The sequence below is a fragment of the Aristolochia californica genome, unplaced genomic scaffold (genome assembly GCF_029961685.1).
Source record: "Aristolochia californica isolate CCGP_79_NKW_82.1479 unplaced genomic scaffold, dmAriCali1.0.hap1 SCAF_12, whole genome shotgun sequence".
Taxonomy (NCBI): Eukaryota; Viridiplantae; Streptophyta; class Magnoliopsida; order Piperales; family Aristolochiaceae; genus Aristolochia; species Aristolochia californica.
Window position 1 is genome coordinate 23,447,035 of NW_027181793.1, and position 14,620 is coordinate 23,461,654.

The 14,620-nt window shown below is 40.1% G+C and overlaps 1 pseudogene; it reads left to right on the forward strand.

The window, feature by feature from the left end:
* Positions 1-1,670: 1,670 nt before the first annotated feature.
* LOC137945534 (3-hydroxyisobutyryl-CoA hydrolase-like protein 3, mitochondrial) lies at positions 1,671-14,156 on the forward strand (annotated as a pseudogene).
* The last annotated feature ends 464 nt before the right edge of the window (positions 14,157-14,620 follow it).

Sequence of the window (14,620 nt, forward strand, 5' to 3'; positions counted from 1 at the left end):
GGGCTACCCGACGGTCTTCGGGCGGTTTCCAACGTCCAGGTGGCACGCCCATGGTGTACGGCAGGAGTGACTTTGCAGGGAAAGTGACATCCCTTGTATGGGACAAAGACGTGGATGGCTCGTTGCTTCCAAAGCAAAACAAGCGCGGTGCGACTGCACTGATGGGCCCATGGTGTACGTGCCCACGTTACCTCGGGCGGCAACGTGGTCTGGTTTGACCTAAATCTATATATCGGTATTATCTTAAAGGGGTTTTGTTTTGAATCAAATTTGGACTTGTTTGATAGTGGTACAAATTTGTTTGAGCGATCGTTGTGAGCTGGTTGATTGGGACGTGACCATAACTTTTTTGTGTAACATTAATCCATATGAAAAAAAAATATCATTTTTGAAAGCATTGTGAATTCGTTTCCAATTCATTGTTAAATCGAAATCCAACTAATTAAGGATGATTTTTAACAAGAATTGGGTATTGGGAGGAGGTTTGACCTAGAATCAACATGATTCAAAGCCAAGTGATAAATGGGAAGAAAGGAAACAAATGTGTGTTATTTTGGTATCTCATTAGGATTTATTTATATTTTGTTGCCTATTTCGTTTCTAATGGTTAAAAGGTAATTAATTATTCATTTATACAAATATTACTTGCATTTAATTATTTTGATTAAAAAACACCAATAATAATCATGGGTTCATTTTCTGATACTCAAGGTTAATGTTAGATGCCAAATGACTGTCTCAAGTAACAGATCTTCTACTGCAAGCACTTTACAATAAGTATAAAATGCAAGCAAAACTGGAAACCTAATTCATTTTTATTTGAAGTCGATATGGTACTCAAAACTACAATGCCCACCTCTGCTTCATAATCGTGCTTATCCTAATCTAGATACTCACTGACCGTGTACATTTACTACTAAATCACCAAATCTTTCTACATAATCCATAGTGGGTATATAAGATTCCAAAATAAATATTTTTGGAGTATAGAAGTTAAAAGTTAGTACGATAATTAGAATTCTTATTTACATTTTTAAATAATAAAAATATGGAGTCAATATAATTAATTGGATCTATCATATAATTGACATAAATATAGGTTGATCAAAATAAATAGTTATTATTTTATCATATTATGGAATATTATAAAATAATAAATTATAATTAAATTATAATTAATTTTTATTAAATTTTATTAAATTTTCTTACTCAAAATATTTATATTTTAATAACTATAATAATTTAACCATTTGTATGAAATAACTATATAAATTAAATGAATTCTAAACAAATATTTTATAATTTTTATAAAATTTTAATTAGTTGAAATATTTTTATTCATTGAGAGAGTTCATACATAACTTTGACACTATTTTGGACTTGGAGAGACCCAATCCGAGTCGACTTGCACTACGTGACCCGGATTTCACACGTCCAAATCCGAGTCGCACAACCCTGATTTCAAGTTTCAACCCGACATACAGAATCACGAATCGGTGTATCCGCCTCACCCCTTTCGACTTTCGTCGTCTACCTGTCAGTCAAATGACTAAAATAACCTCATCGCCTTTTCAAATGCACAGCTCTGGTAGACGGACTGTCGATGTGCTTCCACCCACTCGTATCCAAAGAAGAACTACTAGTCTTTCTTTCTCACTTCGCAGCCTCAAGGTTTCTGCTGACGTTGTTGCGTCTTTTCTCCACGGGCCCAGAGATCTTCGTTTCAATCGTTTCAAGATTTCCGATAGTGATCGAACATTTACCGTCATGGCGGGAAGTGAAGAAGACTTTGTTAAAGGAAATGTTTTCCCGAATGGAGTCGTTGTCATCACCCTCGATCGCCCCAATGCTCTCAATGCTATGAATATAGGTTTTCTGATTTATCTTTTTATTTATTTTTTCACTCGGTTCCATCCATCTAGTTACTGTCTAAACAGTAACTGCTTCAAGTTGGTGCTTATTAGTGCTGAAGTTGATTTTTGAGTGATCTTTTACTTTTAGCGTGTTTGTAGATATGCTGTCTCTTAGTTTGTATTTTCAGATTGTTCATGCCGATTGATACGTTGTAAAATTGGGATTTGTTAAGGCTTAAGGCCTTTTAAACTTTTTGGTTACCTCTGACGAAATGTATTCGTGAGGCCAAACTTTGTTATATGTGTTGCAGAGATGGTTTTGAAGTGTCAAGGTTATCTATATGAGTGGGAAGCAGACCCAAAAGTGAAATGCGTTCTGGTTGAAGGTAGTTCTCCTCGCGCATTTTCCGCAGGTAAGATAAACAGAGTAAAGGAGCTGAATTTTTTACAAAAGTTCATAGTATTCAATTAAAAAAGGTTTATATTTTTCTAGCTCTAGTTTTAGGTTGTTTGGTATATAGTTTCTTGTATGTATTTTTAGTCTTGTCCTTTTCAGTCATCCCCTGGGTATTAGGTAGATTTTGAGGTAATGCATATGACCCGAAGGAATGGATATTAAGGGTGTAGTTGCTGAAATTCAAAAGGACAACGCACACCTTTTGTGCAAACGGTATTTTCCTTTTGTATAGTTTGTGTTAAGAGTGTTTGTGTTCCATTTATTCCAATGTATAATATCAACATCTTTACTCTCTTGTTGTTCTCAATTCTTAACATTTGAAAAACTGATTCTTAGTGTGATCTGCAAGTGGTGATGTTAAGCAGATCACAACGAGACGTGAAATATCAGACACTATTGAGGTTACTTCGTGCATTCCAAAGATCAAACATTTGAACTACGTTGTGTTTGTCAAAAAATTTCACTCTCATATAATGTTATATCCATCTGTGTCATATCGTTACAGTGTCTGCTTCATATATTGCATTATATGCATATGTATACAAAATAAATACACATGTTTCTGTCTATATTGCAGTATGGTCATCTTCAAAGTGATGAGATGAACTACTCGTTTTTGGAGAGGATATTGTAAAAATATGAACTTTAGGAGAAAAAGTGAAGAAGAAGAAGAGTAGAGAGAGGAGGAGTTCAGCACATGTAAGGCTCAAAATCGAGCCTTATCTACTATTAAATACCACTTAAGTGAAATAGATTCAAATTTACACATATGCCCTTCATCACTTAAACTTTCATAACTCCCTCAGTACTATACAAAATATAACCAAATTTGGACTATAGACTTCTAACATGAGTATAGCCTATTGCTACTTCAAGACCTAAATAACTGGTAGAGAGGAATGACTAAAAGGCCTTTTCATAGTTTCTAACAGATATCAAGACCGAAAACTTGATGATGGCTTGATGTATGATGCCAGTAAGTCTAACTGAATCTCTCTCTCTCACACACACACACATACACATTCATTAATGCTCATTCAATCCTTGCAGAACCTTAAAGTACTGCCTACAAGTTGTTGTTTGAACCCCAAACATTTGTGTAGTGCACTGCATCGGATTATCAATCATAAATTAGTGATTCTCAATTCTTTATTCTGATGGGAGAAAGCTGCAGTTCCTGATTAATTTCTCTGGTTGAAAAAGTAATTGTTTCCTCTTCTTAAAGGCAACGGTGTTGGATTTTGCAAATACATTTATCATCCTAGACGGTCTTTTGAAATTGGTCAAGTAATAATGGACAGGTCGGGTCGAGGGGTCAGACTCAACCCTTCTACAATGGGAGAGTCCCCCCAAACTGCCCCGAGCCAACTCAGAATTTCTGGAACACAAGTCGTAACACTCTGGTTAGGAGCTGTGTTCAAGTACTCATAGAAGTTAAGTCAAGTTAAGAGTTTCAGTCTTATTTTTTTGAAAAGGTAAGAGTTTCAGTCTTATTCTAAAATGTATGTAATTGGCTTGTTGAATCTTACTCAAACAGGGAAAGTATGTAAAATTGATTATATGAGGATGGTTTGCAAATAACCACCTGAATACCCTCTCCTTCCCCTTGTCTTCCCCTCTCAAACACTCTCTCTATCCCTGAATAATTCCTTCTCTCTTTTTTCTTTTCCTATTGATCTAACAACCTTGAATTCAACCTTATGAGACTCTAAGATTATTACAGAAATGTTTAACAGATCCCAACCTTCGGCATTATTCAGAGGAAAAGAGCAAATTATGAGAAAAAACTGCAACATCTGAAGCTGATGAAACCTTATTGCCTGTTTTGAAACCTTCCAATGGTTCCATGGTTTTGAATTGCTTTTATTTATAGGATTTGTTCTAGCATCTTGACGAACCTAAAGTCAAAATGGTCCTTGTTACACTTAGGAATGCACTCGAACCCTTGCACTAAAACCTTCTAATTGTTTCATGGTATTGAATTGCGTTTATTTATGAGACTGTTCTAGCATCTTTGTCTTTGGGACATACCATGATTCACCATTGTCTTTTCATGTTTAACTGATTTCTCACTTAAATCTACTCAATGTAGATATCCTTGTGTTTGATTATTCTGTGTTGTTTCATAATGGGCCACTTGCCTTAAACTTGCCTAATTTTGGGTGCACTCTTGCAGGTATGTACAGCAGAATATTCTCTGATATGAAAAAATTTTGAGTACAAAAAGCCTTATATTTGCTTCATGGATGGTGTAACAATGGGATTTGGAATTGGTCTTTCTGGTCATGGACGCTACCACATTATCACTGAGGTACTTTTGCTACCCATATGGAGTGTTAAGAAGTTAGCAAGCATTGCATTTTATTTTTTCTGACAAAAAGGGGAGATAGTCTCATTTTGTGTGATGCGAGAAAATGGTATTGGCTTATTCCCTGATGTTGGCTTTGCTTATATAGCTGCTCAAAGTCCTGAAGAAGGAGCAGTCGGTACTCCTTGGAAACTTTAGATCATTATATCTTTTCTATCCTTGTTGATGGTGTTTTTCTTTTAAACCAGCAACTTTTTTAGACAAAATTATTGTTATGAGAATTTTGCATCCGTGCCATTGTTTATGCTGATTTGGTGGACTCAACCCTGTTAACTTTCTGCCAGGTGCTTATCTTGGGATGATAGGAAAGAGGATCTCCTCCCCAGCTGATGCGCTCTATGTAGGCCTTGGAACTCATTATGTTCCTTCTGTAAACTTAAGTTCACTGAAGGAGGCACTTCTTCAACTCATCTTGTAATTCCTGGAATCCTGTTTTATTACTGGTTTCTTTTTAAGGATTTGGTTGAAATTGCATTACTTGAAACTGACTTTTTTTTTTTTTTTTGATTTTTTTTTATAAAGATGTAATCCATTAAAAAGGCAAAAAATTACAAAGAGATAGGGAGCAGATCCCTAACAACAAGATGTTGAAGAGATGCTCCCTGTTTGGCAAGCACATCTATTACCGAATTTGCAGATCTCGGAGTGTGAGACTTCTTATCTTTTGCAGATATAATTATTTGACCTGGACAAGGTTAATTTTTAGATTTTTTTTCCTCCCTTCACTAAAGATTGTGACGTAGCAAACTATGAACTCGAACCTTACATTTCTTTTTCTACTCACGTCGGCATTTTATTTTGATAATTGGAACTTCCTATATGGTCATAGGATGCAGTTTTCTTGTATTTAACTTTTTTTTTTCTTGTATCCCCTTACAACAAGGGATGGACCCAATTTAGTGCAAGAATCTATAGCCGAAATCGAAGTTGAGCTTGAAGTGACCAGCTGTGGGGGGGGAGGGGGGGATCCAAGCAACCATTCGAGGGGGCGGAGTGAGAGTGGACATCTGAGCAATCACCTTCCAATTGGTGCGGAAGGGGGCACAAGAGAGACACTCTAATTCCTTTATGGAGTGCATCTAGTTGGATATGAGACCCCCGTGGAAGTGCAAGAGACCTCCGCAGCCGTTGGGAGATATGACCAACGTCCTAGAATTCCTCTCCTTCTAGATGAAGGAGTTGTAGGAGTATGTAACAAGTAGATTCCTCCTAAGCCCCACAAAAAGGGTAGAGAGGATCCGACGATGAGTTGTCGTGCCGAAGAAGATTGTAAGCTGTGAAAATTTTGTTGTGACAAACACTCCTACGGAAGAATCTGACACGAGAAGGGGCCATGAAGCGCCAGGCACTAGCAGTTGTGTGAGTAGTAGGAGGTCTGGTCCAACCTATGAGGAGCCAATAAGCCGAGGAAACTGAAAAATGGCCATTGTCATCAGGGAGCCAAATCATCCGGTTAGCCACGTGAGCCCGAATCGTAACATCGCCATGATCATCAATCAAGCCACAAATGGTAATAACCTCCTCATCAGTGAGATCATGTCTCAAATGGAAGTCTCATGAATCGTTTACCTAAGCAACAATAGAAAGATCACGACATGTAGTGAGCTAGAGAAGCGGGGGGAAGGAGGAGGCAAGAGGGTCAGCACCTACCCATCAATCAGTCAAAAAATTGAGACTAGACCCATCACCAACAAAAAATCGGACAACAAACTGGAAGACTGGGAACAAATGGTGAAATGCTTTCCAGAGGGGAGAGAGGTTGCGCTTGCTGCCATCGATGATCCAGCTAGCCCCAAGAAGGCGGAGCTTGGAGACCACCATCGGTTTTCAAAAAGCCACTGATCTAGAATCGAGTTTCCAGAACCTCTTGAGGAGGGGATTAGCTCCCATATCCTTAGTGTGTCTAATCCCCAGACCACCCATAGTTTTTGGCATACAAACATCATCCCAACCGACAAGATGATAATGAAAGTCATCATTGGTTCCACGTCACAGGAATCACATTTTAATCATGTCAATGCGCCGACAAACGGAAGCGGGGCAAGGAACAAAGGAAAGGAAGTAGTTGGGTATACCCGCAAGACAAGAGTTGAGAAGAGCCAGTCTGCCAACTTTAGAGAGGAGCTGCCCTTTCCAAGTAGACAAACAATGCTCGAGCTTTTCAATCACCGGGGTCTAAAGTCTTTTCTGTGGGTTGCAGTCAATGAGGAGGAGCCCAAGATAAGTTGTGGGGAGAGTCATGATCGAGCAACCCAAAGTGTCTGCCATAAGCTGTAATAAAGGGGGATCAATATGAATTACCATAATAGTTGTCTTGCTGTAGTTGATCTTTTGACCAGATGTGATCTCAAAAAGACCAAGGAGAGCCTTGATATTGCGGATTTAGTCAAGAGTGTCAATGTCGTCTACAAATTGGGGAATGAGATATCAAAGGCATTTTGATACAATATAGGATCAAGTCAACCAAGGTTGCGGGCCGAGAAGAACATGGAGGACAGGTACTCGGCAATAAGATTGAAGAGTAGCAGGGAGAGGGGATCTCCTTCTAGAATGCCACGGGAGCCATGAAAGTAGCCATAGACGGTGCCGTTGAGGAGCAATGAGTAAGAGGCTGACGAGATGCCACTCCGAATCCAAAATCTCCATCTGCCCACAAAGCCCATAGGCTGCATAACATCGTCCCAAAGTGTCCAATTCACGCGGTCAAAGGCTTTCTCAAGGTCATGCTTGAGGATGAAGCAGGGGAGGAGGTAGTCGATAATCTCATGAGCAACTATGGCGGAATCCAGGATGTCTCTACCTCAGTGAATGATAGAAGGGAGAATAACCTTGAGACGTCGGGCCAAGATGCGAACAATTATCTTGTATGGGCTAGATACAAGACTAATCGGTTCGAAGTCGCGCGAGTGCTCAACATTTGCTTTCTTAGGAATTAGAGCGATGAGAGAAGTACCAATGCTTTTGAAAGTGATACTCCAGTCATAGAAGCTGCGAACCATAGAGAAAATGTCCGTCTTCAAGGTAGGCCAACATGATTTGTAGAACTCTCCATTATAATTGTCAGGACCCAGGGCTCTATCACAGGGGAGGCCCATAATGGTGTCCTAAATCTCAAGATCCGAGAAGGGATTCTCAATGAAGGCAGCCAATGTGGGAGAGATCGAAGAGAACTGAAGATGTGAGAGCTGAGGACGGTGATTGCATTCTTCCCTGTACAAATTTGTGAAAAAACTAAGGAAGGTGTCAATTCTTATATTGAACTATGAAATGTATCTTTTTCGTATCATAAGGTTCTTCTGTTATCTACTTGTTGGGTTTTGATGCATTTATTGATTTTTTTTTATAATTTTTTAGTTTCAAAATCTAGTTTTCCAGCTACATTAGCAGTTATGTGGTTTCTTCTGCTCAGATGACCCACACAAGGATGTTGAGGCACTTTTAGCAGGATACACAAAGGAGCCTGAGTCAGGGTCACAATGGAATAGGCTTTTACCTCAAATAGTTGCAACCTTTGGAAGCCACAAGTCTGTTCTTGAGATCATTAAAAAGTTGAAGACACACCTGCAGAGCTCTGAAGTTGAAGGTGCGATAATATTCTGATCAATTTGTATTATAGCTAGAGGAAAGTAGCTGATTATGTCCATTTGTTATCTATTCACATTCAAATTCTCATCAGTCAAGAGGACATATCCATTCGAGCAAAAATGAGAAGGATTCTGTTGACAACAATGAAGGACAACAGCTCAAAATATTCTACATCTCGTGACAGAAATTCAGTGAGAACAATGTCTTTATTTGATATGAATCATTTTCATTTTTCTAAAAAAAAAATCATTTTCATCATTTGGTTCAAGTTTTATTGGAGAAGAACGTCTGACATGAACACCTAACATGTAAAAACACTGTCTATGGCCTCTTTTATTGAGAATCTTCTTTTTATCTTATATTTGTTTCTTTATAACTTATTCAAATTTATGTGAGCTTTTTGACTGACTTTGTTTGCAACTGAAATGACGGCAAAAATTTTGTATGTTGTAGGGCTTCACCATTATAAGACAACATCCATGATCTTATAAAACGTCTGCCAAAGCTTTCAAAGGGGGTTAGACTTTTTGGCGCACCAGCCTATAATGACTTTGGAGTCGCTTTCAATGAGCAGCTTGCCCCACAAGTGATTTCTAAAGACAATGAGACCATGAAGGAGGGCTGGGAGCTTGGCTGTGATGGAATCAGCAACTCCCGATGGCCTCAAATAAGAGGTAGGGGTGCTCCCTTCATGGTTTTGAAAGACACCACCAAACCCTGCTCTACTTGAGCATCCCATAGTGCTGCCATCAAAATTTAATTTGATGGCACCCTGAGGAGGAAGCACCCATTCAGCTATTGGTGCAACTTTTGTCGGGGTCGGCCATCTGAACAATGAAACTTTAGTTGTCTCTGATTGAACACCCTCTAATGTAATCAAACTCCTTTCTGGAATGTAGCCAAGTAGCAATTGTGCTAGTAATTTTACTGATAACTTCCTCCTCAAAGAGCACTTGTTATTAAATCTTTGGTTGTTCCTCTCAAGCCACAACCACCAAAGTATATGGACAAGACAAGCAGAGAGGAGGGTCTTGCCAAGTCTAGGAAGTTGATTTCCCTTGCTCAGCTAACAGATAGCCTCCAAGTTGCTTGGGCTGTAGAGTTCAATGCCAATTATGCTGAAAAAGCTTGTCCAAAGACTCATGCAAAGGGACAATGTGTGAGGAGAAAGTGAGCACATTCCTCAACCCAGCACAGAATGGGCATAAGCTATTGGGCATTTGATGTCCCTCTCCTCAGGTTATCCATAGTGAATATCTTGTACAGAAACACACTCCAAAGCAAGAAGAGGGCTTTAGGGTGACCCATCAAGCACCATGAGATTGCTGCTCCACCACTTGTTGTAGTATGCCAACCATGAAGATGATTGTATGCTAAATATACTGCATATTTTCCTCTTTTATCTCTCGTACATGGAGTCTTATCCTCAGGGTCTAGCCTGAGTTGAAGCCCTTCCAGAGGGGCAAGGAGGTTACTGACCTTAAGAGCTTTTGCATCAGATAGGCCTCGTCTGAAGTGAAAATTCCAGCTGCTTTCCAGTTCCCAAGAGTCAGCAATCAAGATGGTCGGATTGGAAGCAAAGGACCACCATCACCACCACCACCACCACATTCCAGTAGTAACTTCCTTGGCAAAGCTTGTGCTCTACCATTTGATTCCACAAAAGCTTAGGTGAAGTATTTTACCTCCAAAACCACTTTTTTAGTAAGGCCTGATTCATTCCCTTGATGCTGCATATGCCAAGCCCCCATGACTGTTTTGGTTTGCAAACCTCCTTCCAATTAACCAAATGATACTTTAATCCATCGTTCGAACCTCACCATAAGAAACACTTCTTCAAGCTTTTTATTCTATTGTAGACATGGGTCAAGCAAGGGGAAAGGATAAGCAGTAGTTTGAAAGACCGCAAGACACTAATTCAAGAGAGTTACTCTACCAACTTTGGAGAGGATTTTAAGCTTCAAAGTAGAGTCTTTGTTCCATCTTCTCAATGATAGGAACCCATAGAGCTTTATCAGGTCTTTTTTCAAAACATTGGAAGGCCTAGGTATGTAGTAGGTAATGAGGTTTGAGAGCAGCTAATTATGCCGATGAAGCTGCTAACAAGACTCTCCTCGGGTGGGATCCAATTAAAGTAGTTTTGCCCCATTTGATTTTTTGCTCTGAGATAAAGCCCAAGGAGGTCTTTTAATCTTCTAATCTGATCTGGATTCCCTTTTCAAAAGCAAATGGTGTCATTTGTGAATGGAAGAAGAGGGATGTTTAACTCGGAGTCTTTGACCACTGGGGTGATCCAGCCTGATGCCTTAGCCACGTAACTTATCAAGAAGAGGTACTCTGCTACCAAATTAAATAACAATGGGGATATAGGATCTCCTACCTTATCCCTCTTGAGCCCCTAAAATAGCCACAAATAGATCCATTGAGAAGAAGTGAGTAGTGTGTGGAGGATATGCAGCTACGGATCCAAAATCGTCATCTTTCCCCAAATCCAATTTGTGCCAAAATATTTTCTAACAATCTCTACTAGCCAGAAATCAGTCAAGCTTGGAGAGGATTCGTTTTTGTTGTCCATTACTCCAAGTGAAAGCTTTGGGTGAAAGCACAATTTCTTCTGGCTCACAGCTACCAATAAAATTGGGGGTACGAGGTGATTCTCGAGGCAAGAGGGGATTTTTCTCTATAGTAATTGAATGGCATTAAAATCTCCCTCCAATAGCCAAGGAAGGGGCTATTCTCAAACTAAATCAAGAAGTTCCTCCCATAATTCAGCCCTTTGACGGTACTAGTTGACCTGCAGACTCCAACAAGACTTCAGGTTCTTCGAAAGTTGCAATCTAGAAGTTGTAGACCAATTAAATAAATCCAAATTTTGATATTATGGAGTTGAGCTATTATCCAACAAGCCAAGATGTCATAAGAGTGGCCAATAGCATCAACAACCTGCATTTTAGACTAGTGCAACTCCAAAGATCATTGGCAATGGAGTCAAGCATATGCTGGGTTTTAGTTTCTTGAAGGATTACTAGTGAGGATTTGTTGGATGAGAGAAGACTGTGAGTTGTAGCTCTCTTTGTCATATTTATGCTTTTCAACGCTAAGTCCTTCTATCATGTGCCTGGCAGGGGAAATCCTCCCAGTTTCATTGTCGACTAGGTAAACCGCTAGTTGTGGATTTTGTTCTTGGGTCTTCCTTGGCCGGCCTCTGCCTCCGTGGTTGGAAGTTTCAATTTGGGATCAAGTAGGTTGATCAGGCTTGAAGGAGGTGGGAGAGTGTCAGTCTCAAGAGGTGGATGGTCTGGAGGGTTTCACTCTGTATCAAAGATCACCTGAGTGCTTAGAGACAACGACGGAGAGCTATATGGTACTATTTGATTCTTGTTCTAGCATGGTCTTGGTTTGGTTGGGTTGCATCTTTAGAGAAGATTGTTTGGCATAGAACCAGAAAAGTCGGGGGAGGAGGGCAGGTGTAGGGCAATTATTGCAGGATTTGGGACACAGTGCCAGTTGTCTGAAGTGGGCTGACTATGGTCTAGCTATTCAGAATGGGTAGCTGGGAGACATTGGGGCATAAGACTCATCATTTTCTGATTTGTCAGGTTGACCAGTATAGGCTCTAGGTCTTGGTGTAGGTGTTCGAATGGGGAGTAGGCTGGCTGTGGTCCAAGGATGTGGAGTGGTTAGTTGGAAGACATGGGGGTGTAGGGGTCATCTCTCGTTGGGTTGTCTGTTGGTAGGTGGATGAGCTGGCTGGGATTTGTCAATTAGGCTAGCAAGGGGTGTGGCCGTATGTGGAGGAGTGCTTGTTGTGTTCTGGATTTGGTCAAAGGATAAGATGGAGATAGGGGAGGTTCGGTGGGTGTCAGCTAAAGATTCATTCGATGTTGGGTTTTATCACATAGATCAGTGAGCCTAGTGGGGCTTGGAACCAGGGGTCCACCTTCATCTTGTTGGCCAGGGGATGAGGTTGGGATGCTAGCTATGTTTGGGGTGACGGGTTTTTGGGTTCACATAGTTGCTGCTCCCTGTCAGTTTGGCAGGTATCAATGCCAGGGCACAGGTTCAAATTTTAAATTAGGAGGGATGGTGAACAAGCCGAGTCACTGTCATAGCTCACCTTATCATCGAGTCACTGTGGTCGGAGGGGGAATGGGCCGAGTTCACCCGATGCCACTCACAAAGAGTCACTGAGTTTTGGGTTAGCAACTTGCCTTCTTCCTCATGTGCTCTTTCTTTCACTCATCTTGTCGACTGATCTGCTAAACCTTTCAAAAATGACCTTGATCCAAAAGAGTTCATTCCTAACTTCTATCTTGAGGATTTTAGATCCTTCCCATGTTCTGTCTAGGATGATGAATATCCCTGGCTCTGTCCAATCTGATTGTACTAGCTGTGGCCTCATCCTGTTCAACGAACTGTCCAAACTAGCTTCTGACTGTCTGTAGGACTACCGGCTGCCATAGCTGTACGAGAAAGGCCATCAATGGAGAACCATTGCTCAAATATACTACTAGGATTAGTAGGCTGCACTTTTCAACAAAAAAAAAAAAAAAGGATAGTAGGCTGCCAGTCTTGAACTGCTGAAAGGAGGTGATGAGGGAGCTGCTTGATGCTCTTCACCTTTGCTCCATCTTCATCACTAGCTATAAGAAACTGCGCATCTGTCTGGCCCAGGTTGGAATACTTGGTCACGTGGAGAAGCTGTAGCACTCATATCGCCATGAGTGTCATGCTATTCTGGTAGAGGCTTGATATTATTTAAAGAGAATACTTGAAAATGCTGTTTTTTTTGTGGAAAGTCAAAAACAGTTATTTGTTGCAGCTTTAAGAATCGTGTTGTTAATGCTTCTATTGGCATGTTATAAGCTGCTCAGAATTCTCTAGATTATTCAATGTTCATTAACAATGTAGTTCCATGTTCTACTTGCTGATTCTGACTTCTGCTGGCAGTGGTAGGATGGGCTAATGATGCAATTCAAGGTATTGGAAAGGGTGCTCCCTTTTCTCTCTGTTTAACAGGGAAACATTTTTCTGAAGTTGCTTCAGCTCGAGGAAATAGTAAACATCCTTTGTCTAAGGTGAGTGTTCAAATTTTTTATTTTTCTCTCATTTGGCTTAAAATATTCTTGTTTGAAGGCAAGTTAAAATGCATGTGCGTTTCTGTGGTTGTGCCCTGCAGTTTAGTGGTGTGATGAAGACAGAGTGCCGGATAGCCATTAGGTCCTGCCTTCGGAATGATTTTGCTGAAGGTGTCCGTGCAGTCTTGGTCGACAAAGATCAGGTTTCTCCAGGCCCTATTTTCTTTCTGTGTCACTACAAAGCTATCAAGTTTCTACTTAGGTATTTAAAGCCTCGACAAGTTCTTCAGTCAGATTCTATGGGTTTGGTTTATTACAGGGTCCATGACTGAGATTTGGCTCTTGTGGTAAAAAGTATAGGAAATCAGCATGCTTGCTCATATTCTCAAGTGACAGCCATTTCTCTTGCAGTGGGTTTAATCTTTTCTCGTTCAGTTCTTTTAATTTTTATTGCTAGTGATAAAAAATGCAAGTAATGTTAGCTGCTCTTAGGTTCCTAAAGAAGATAAAAGAGTAATCAACTTGGGACTGGAACATGCAGACCAGTACTTATTCACATGTCATATAATGGAAGAATTGCCTATTGATTTGGGTTCATTCATGGCAGAAACCAAAATGGAATCCTCCGCCGTTGGTGGCTTCTCTGTTCGAGCCTATGCAATCGGATAGTGCAGAGCTGGACGTGTGAGCGCTTCATCATTGGCTTACAAGGTATTAAAGGATTGACTGAATTTATTAGCGTCACTTTGATTTTAGTTGAGTTGGTTTTTCTTCAACCCTTCAAACGGTCGGCTGTCTATTCTTTTATCTATTAGATGATTAGCACATAACATATCTGTTTTATTTATTTCAATCTCCAAAGCAAGGTTCTAATTGTGGTAAATCATAAATTAATCTTCTAATTTACTCGATCCATTGTCAGATTACGGATCTATAAAACTCAGGTGACAGGATAAAATCCGGCTGTTGGCAATGGGCGAACTACCACCCTTCCCCTTCAGAGTAGAACCTAATTAAATGTTATTTATGTTAAAACAAATTACTTTTTCTTTCCCAGCAAATTGGGCAAGAGGGAAGATAAAACTTGGTTTTTAGCCTACGTTTTACCCCTTTAGGATTCGAAAAAATTTCATGGATTCTCTGAGAAGAGAATCCAAACGCAGGGTGCTCAAATAGCCCATCTCTCCCTTTCATGTAGCTACTAACTATAATCCGTTTCACAGTAGTTCTTCCTGAACCAACCAGAGGAATTAATGGCGAGAATAACCAATGGAATTTT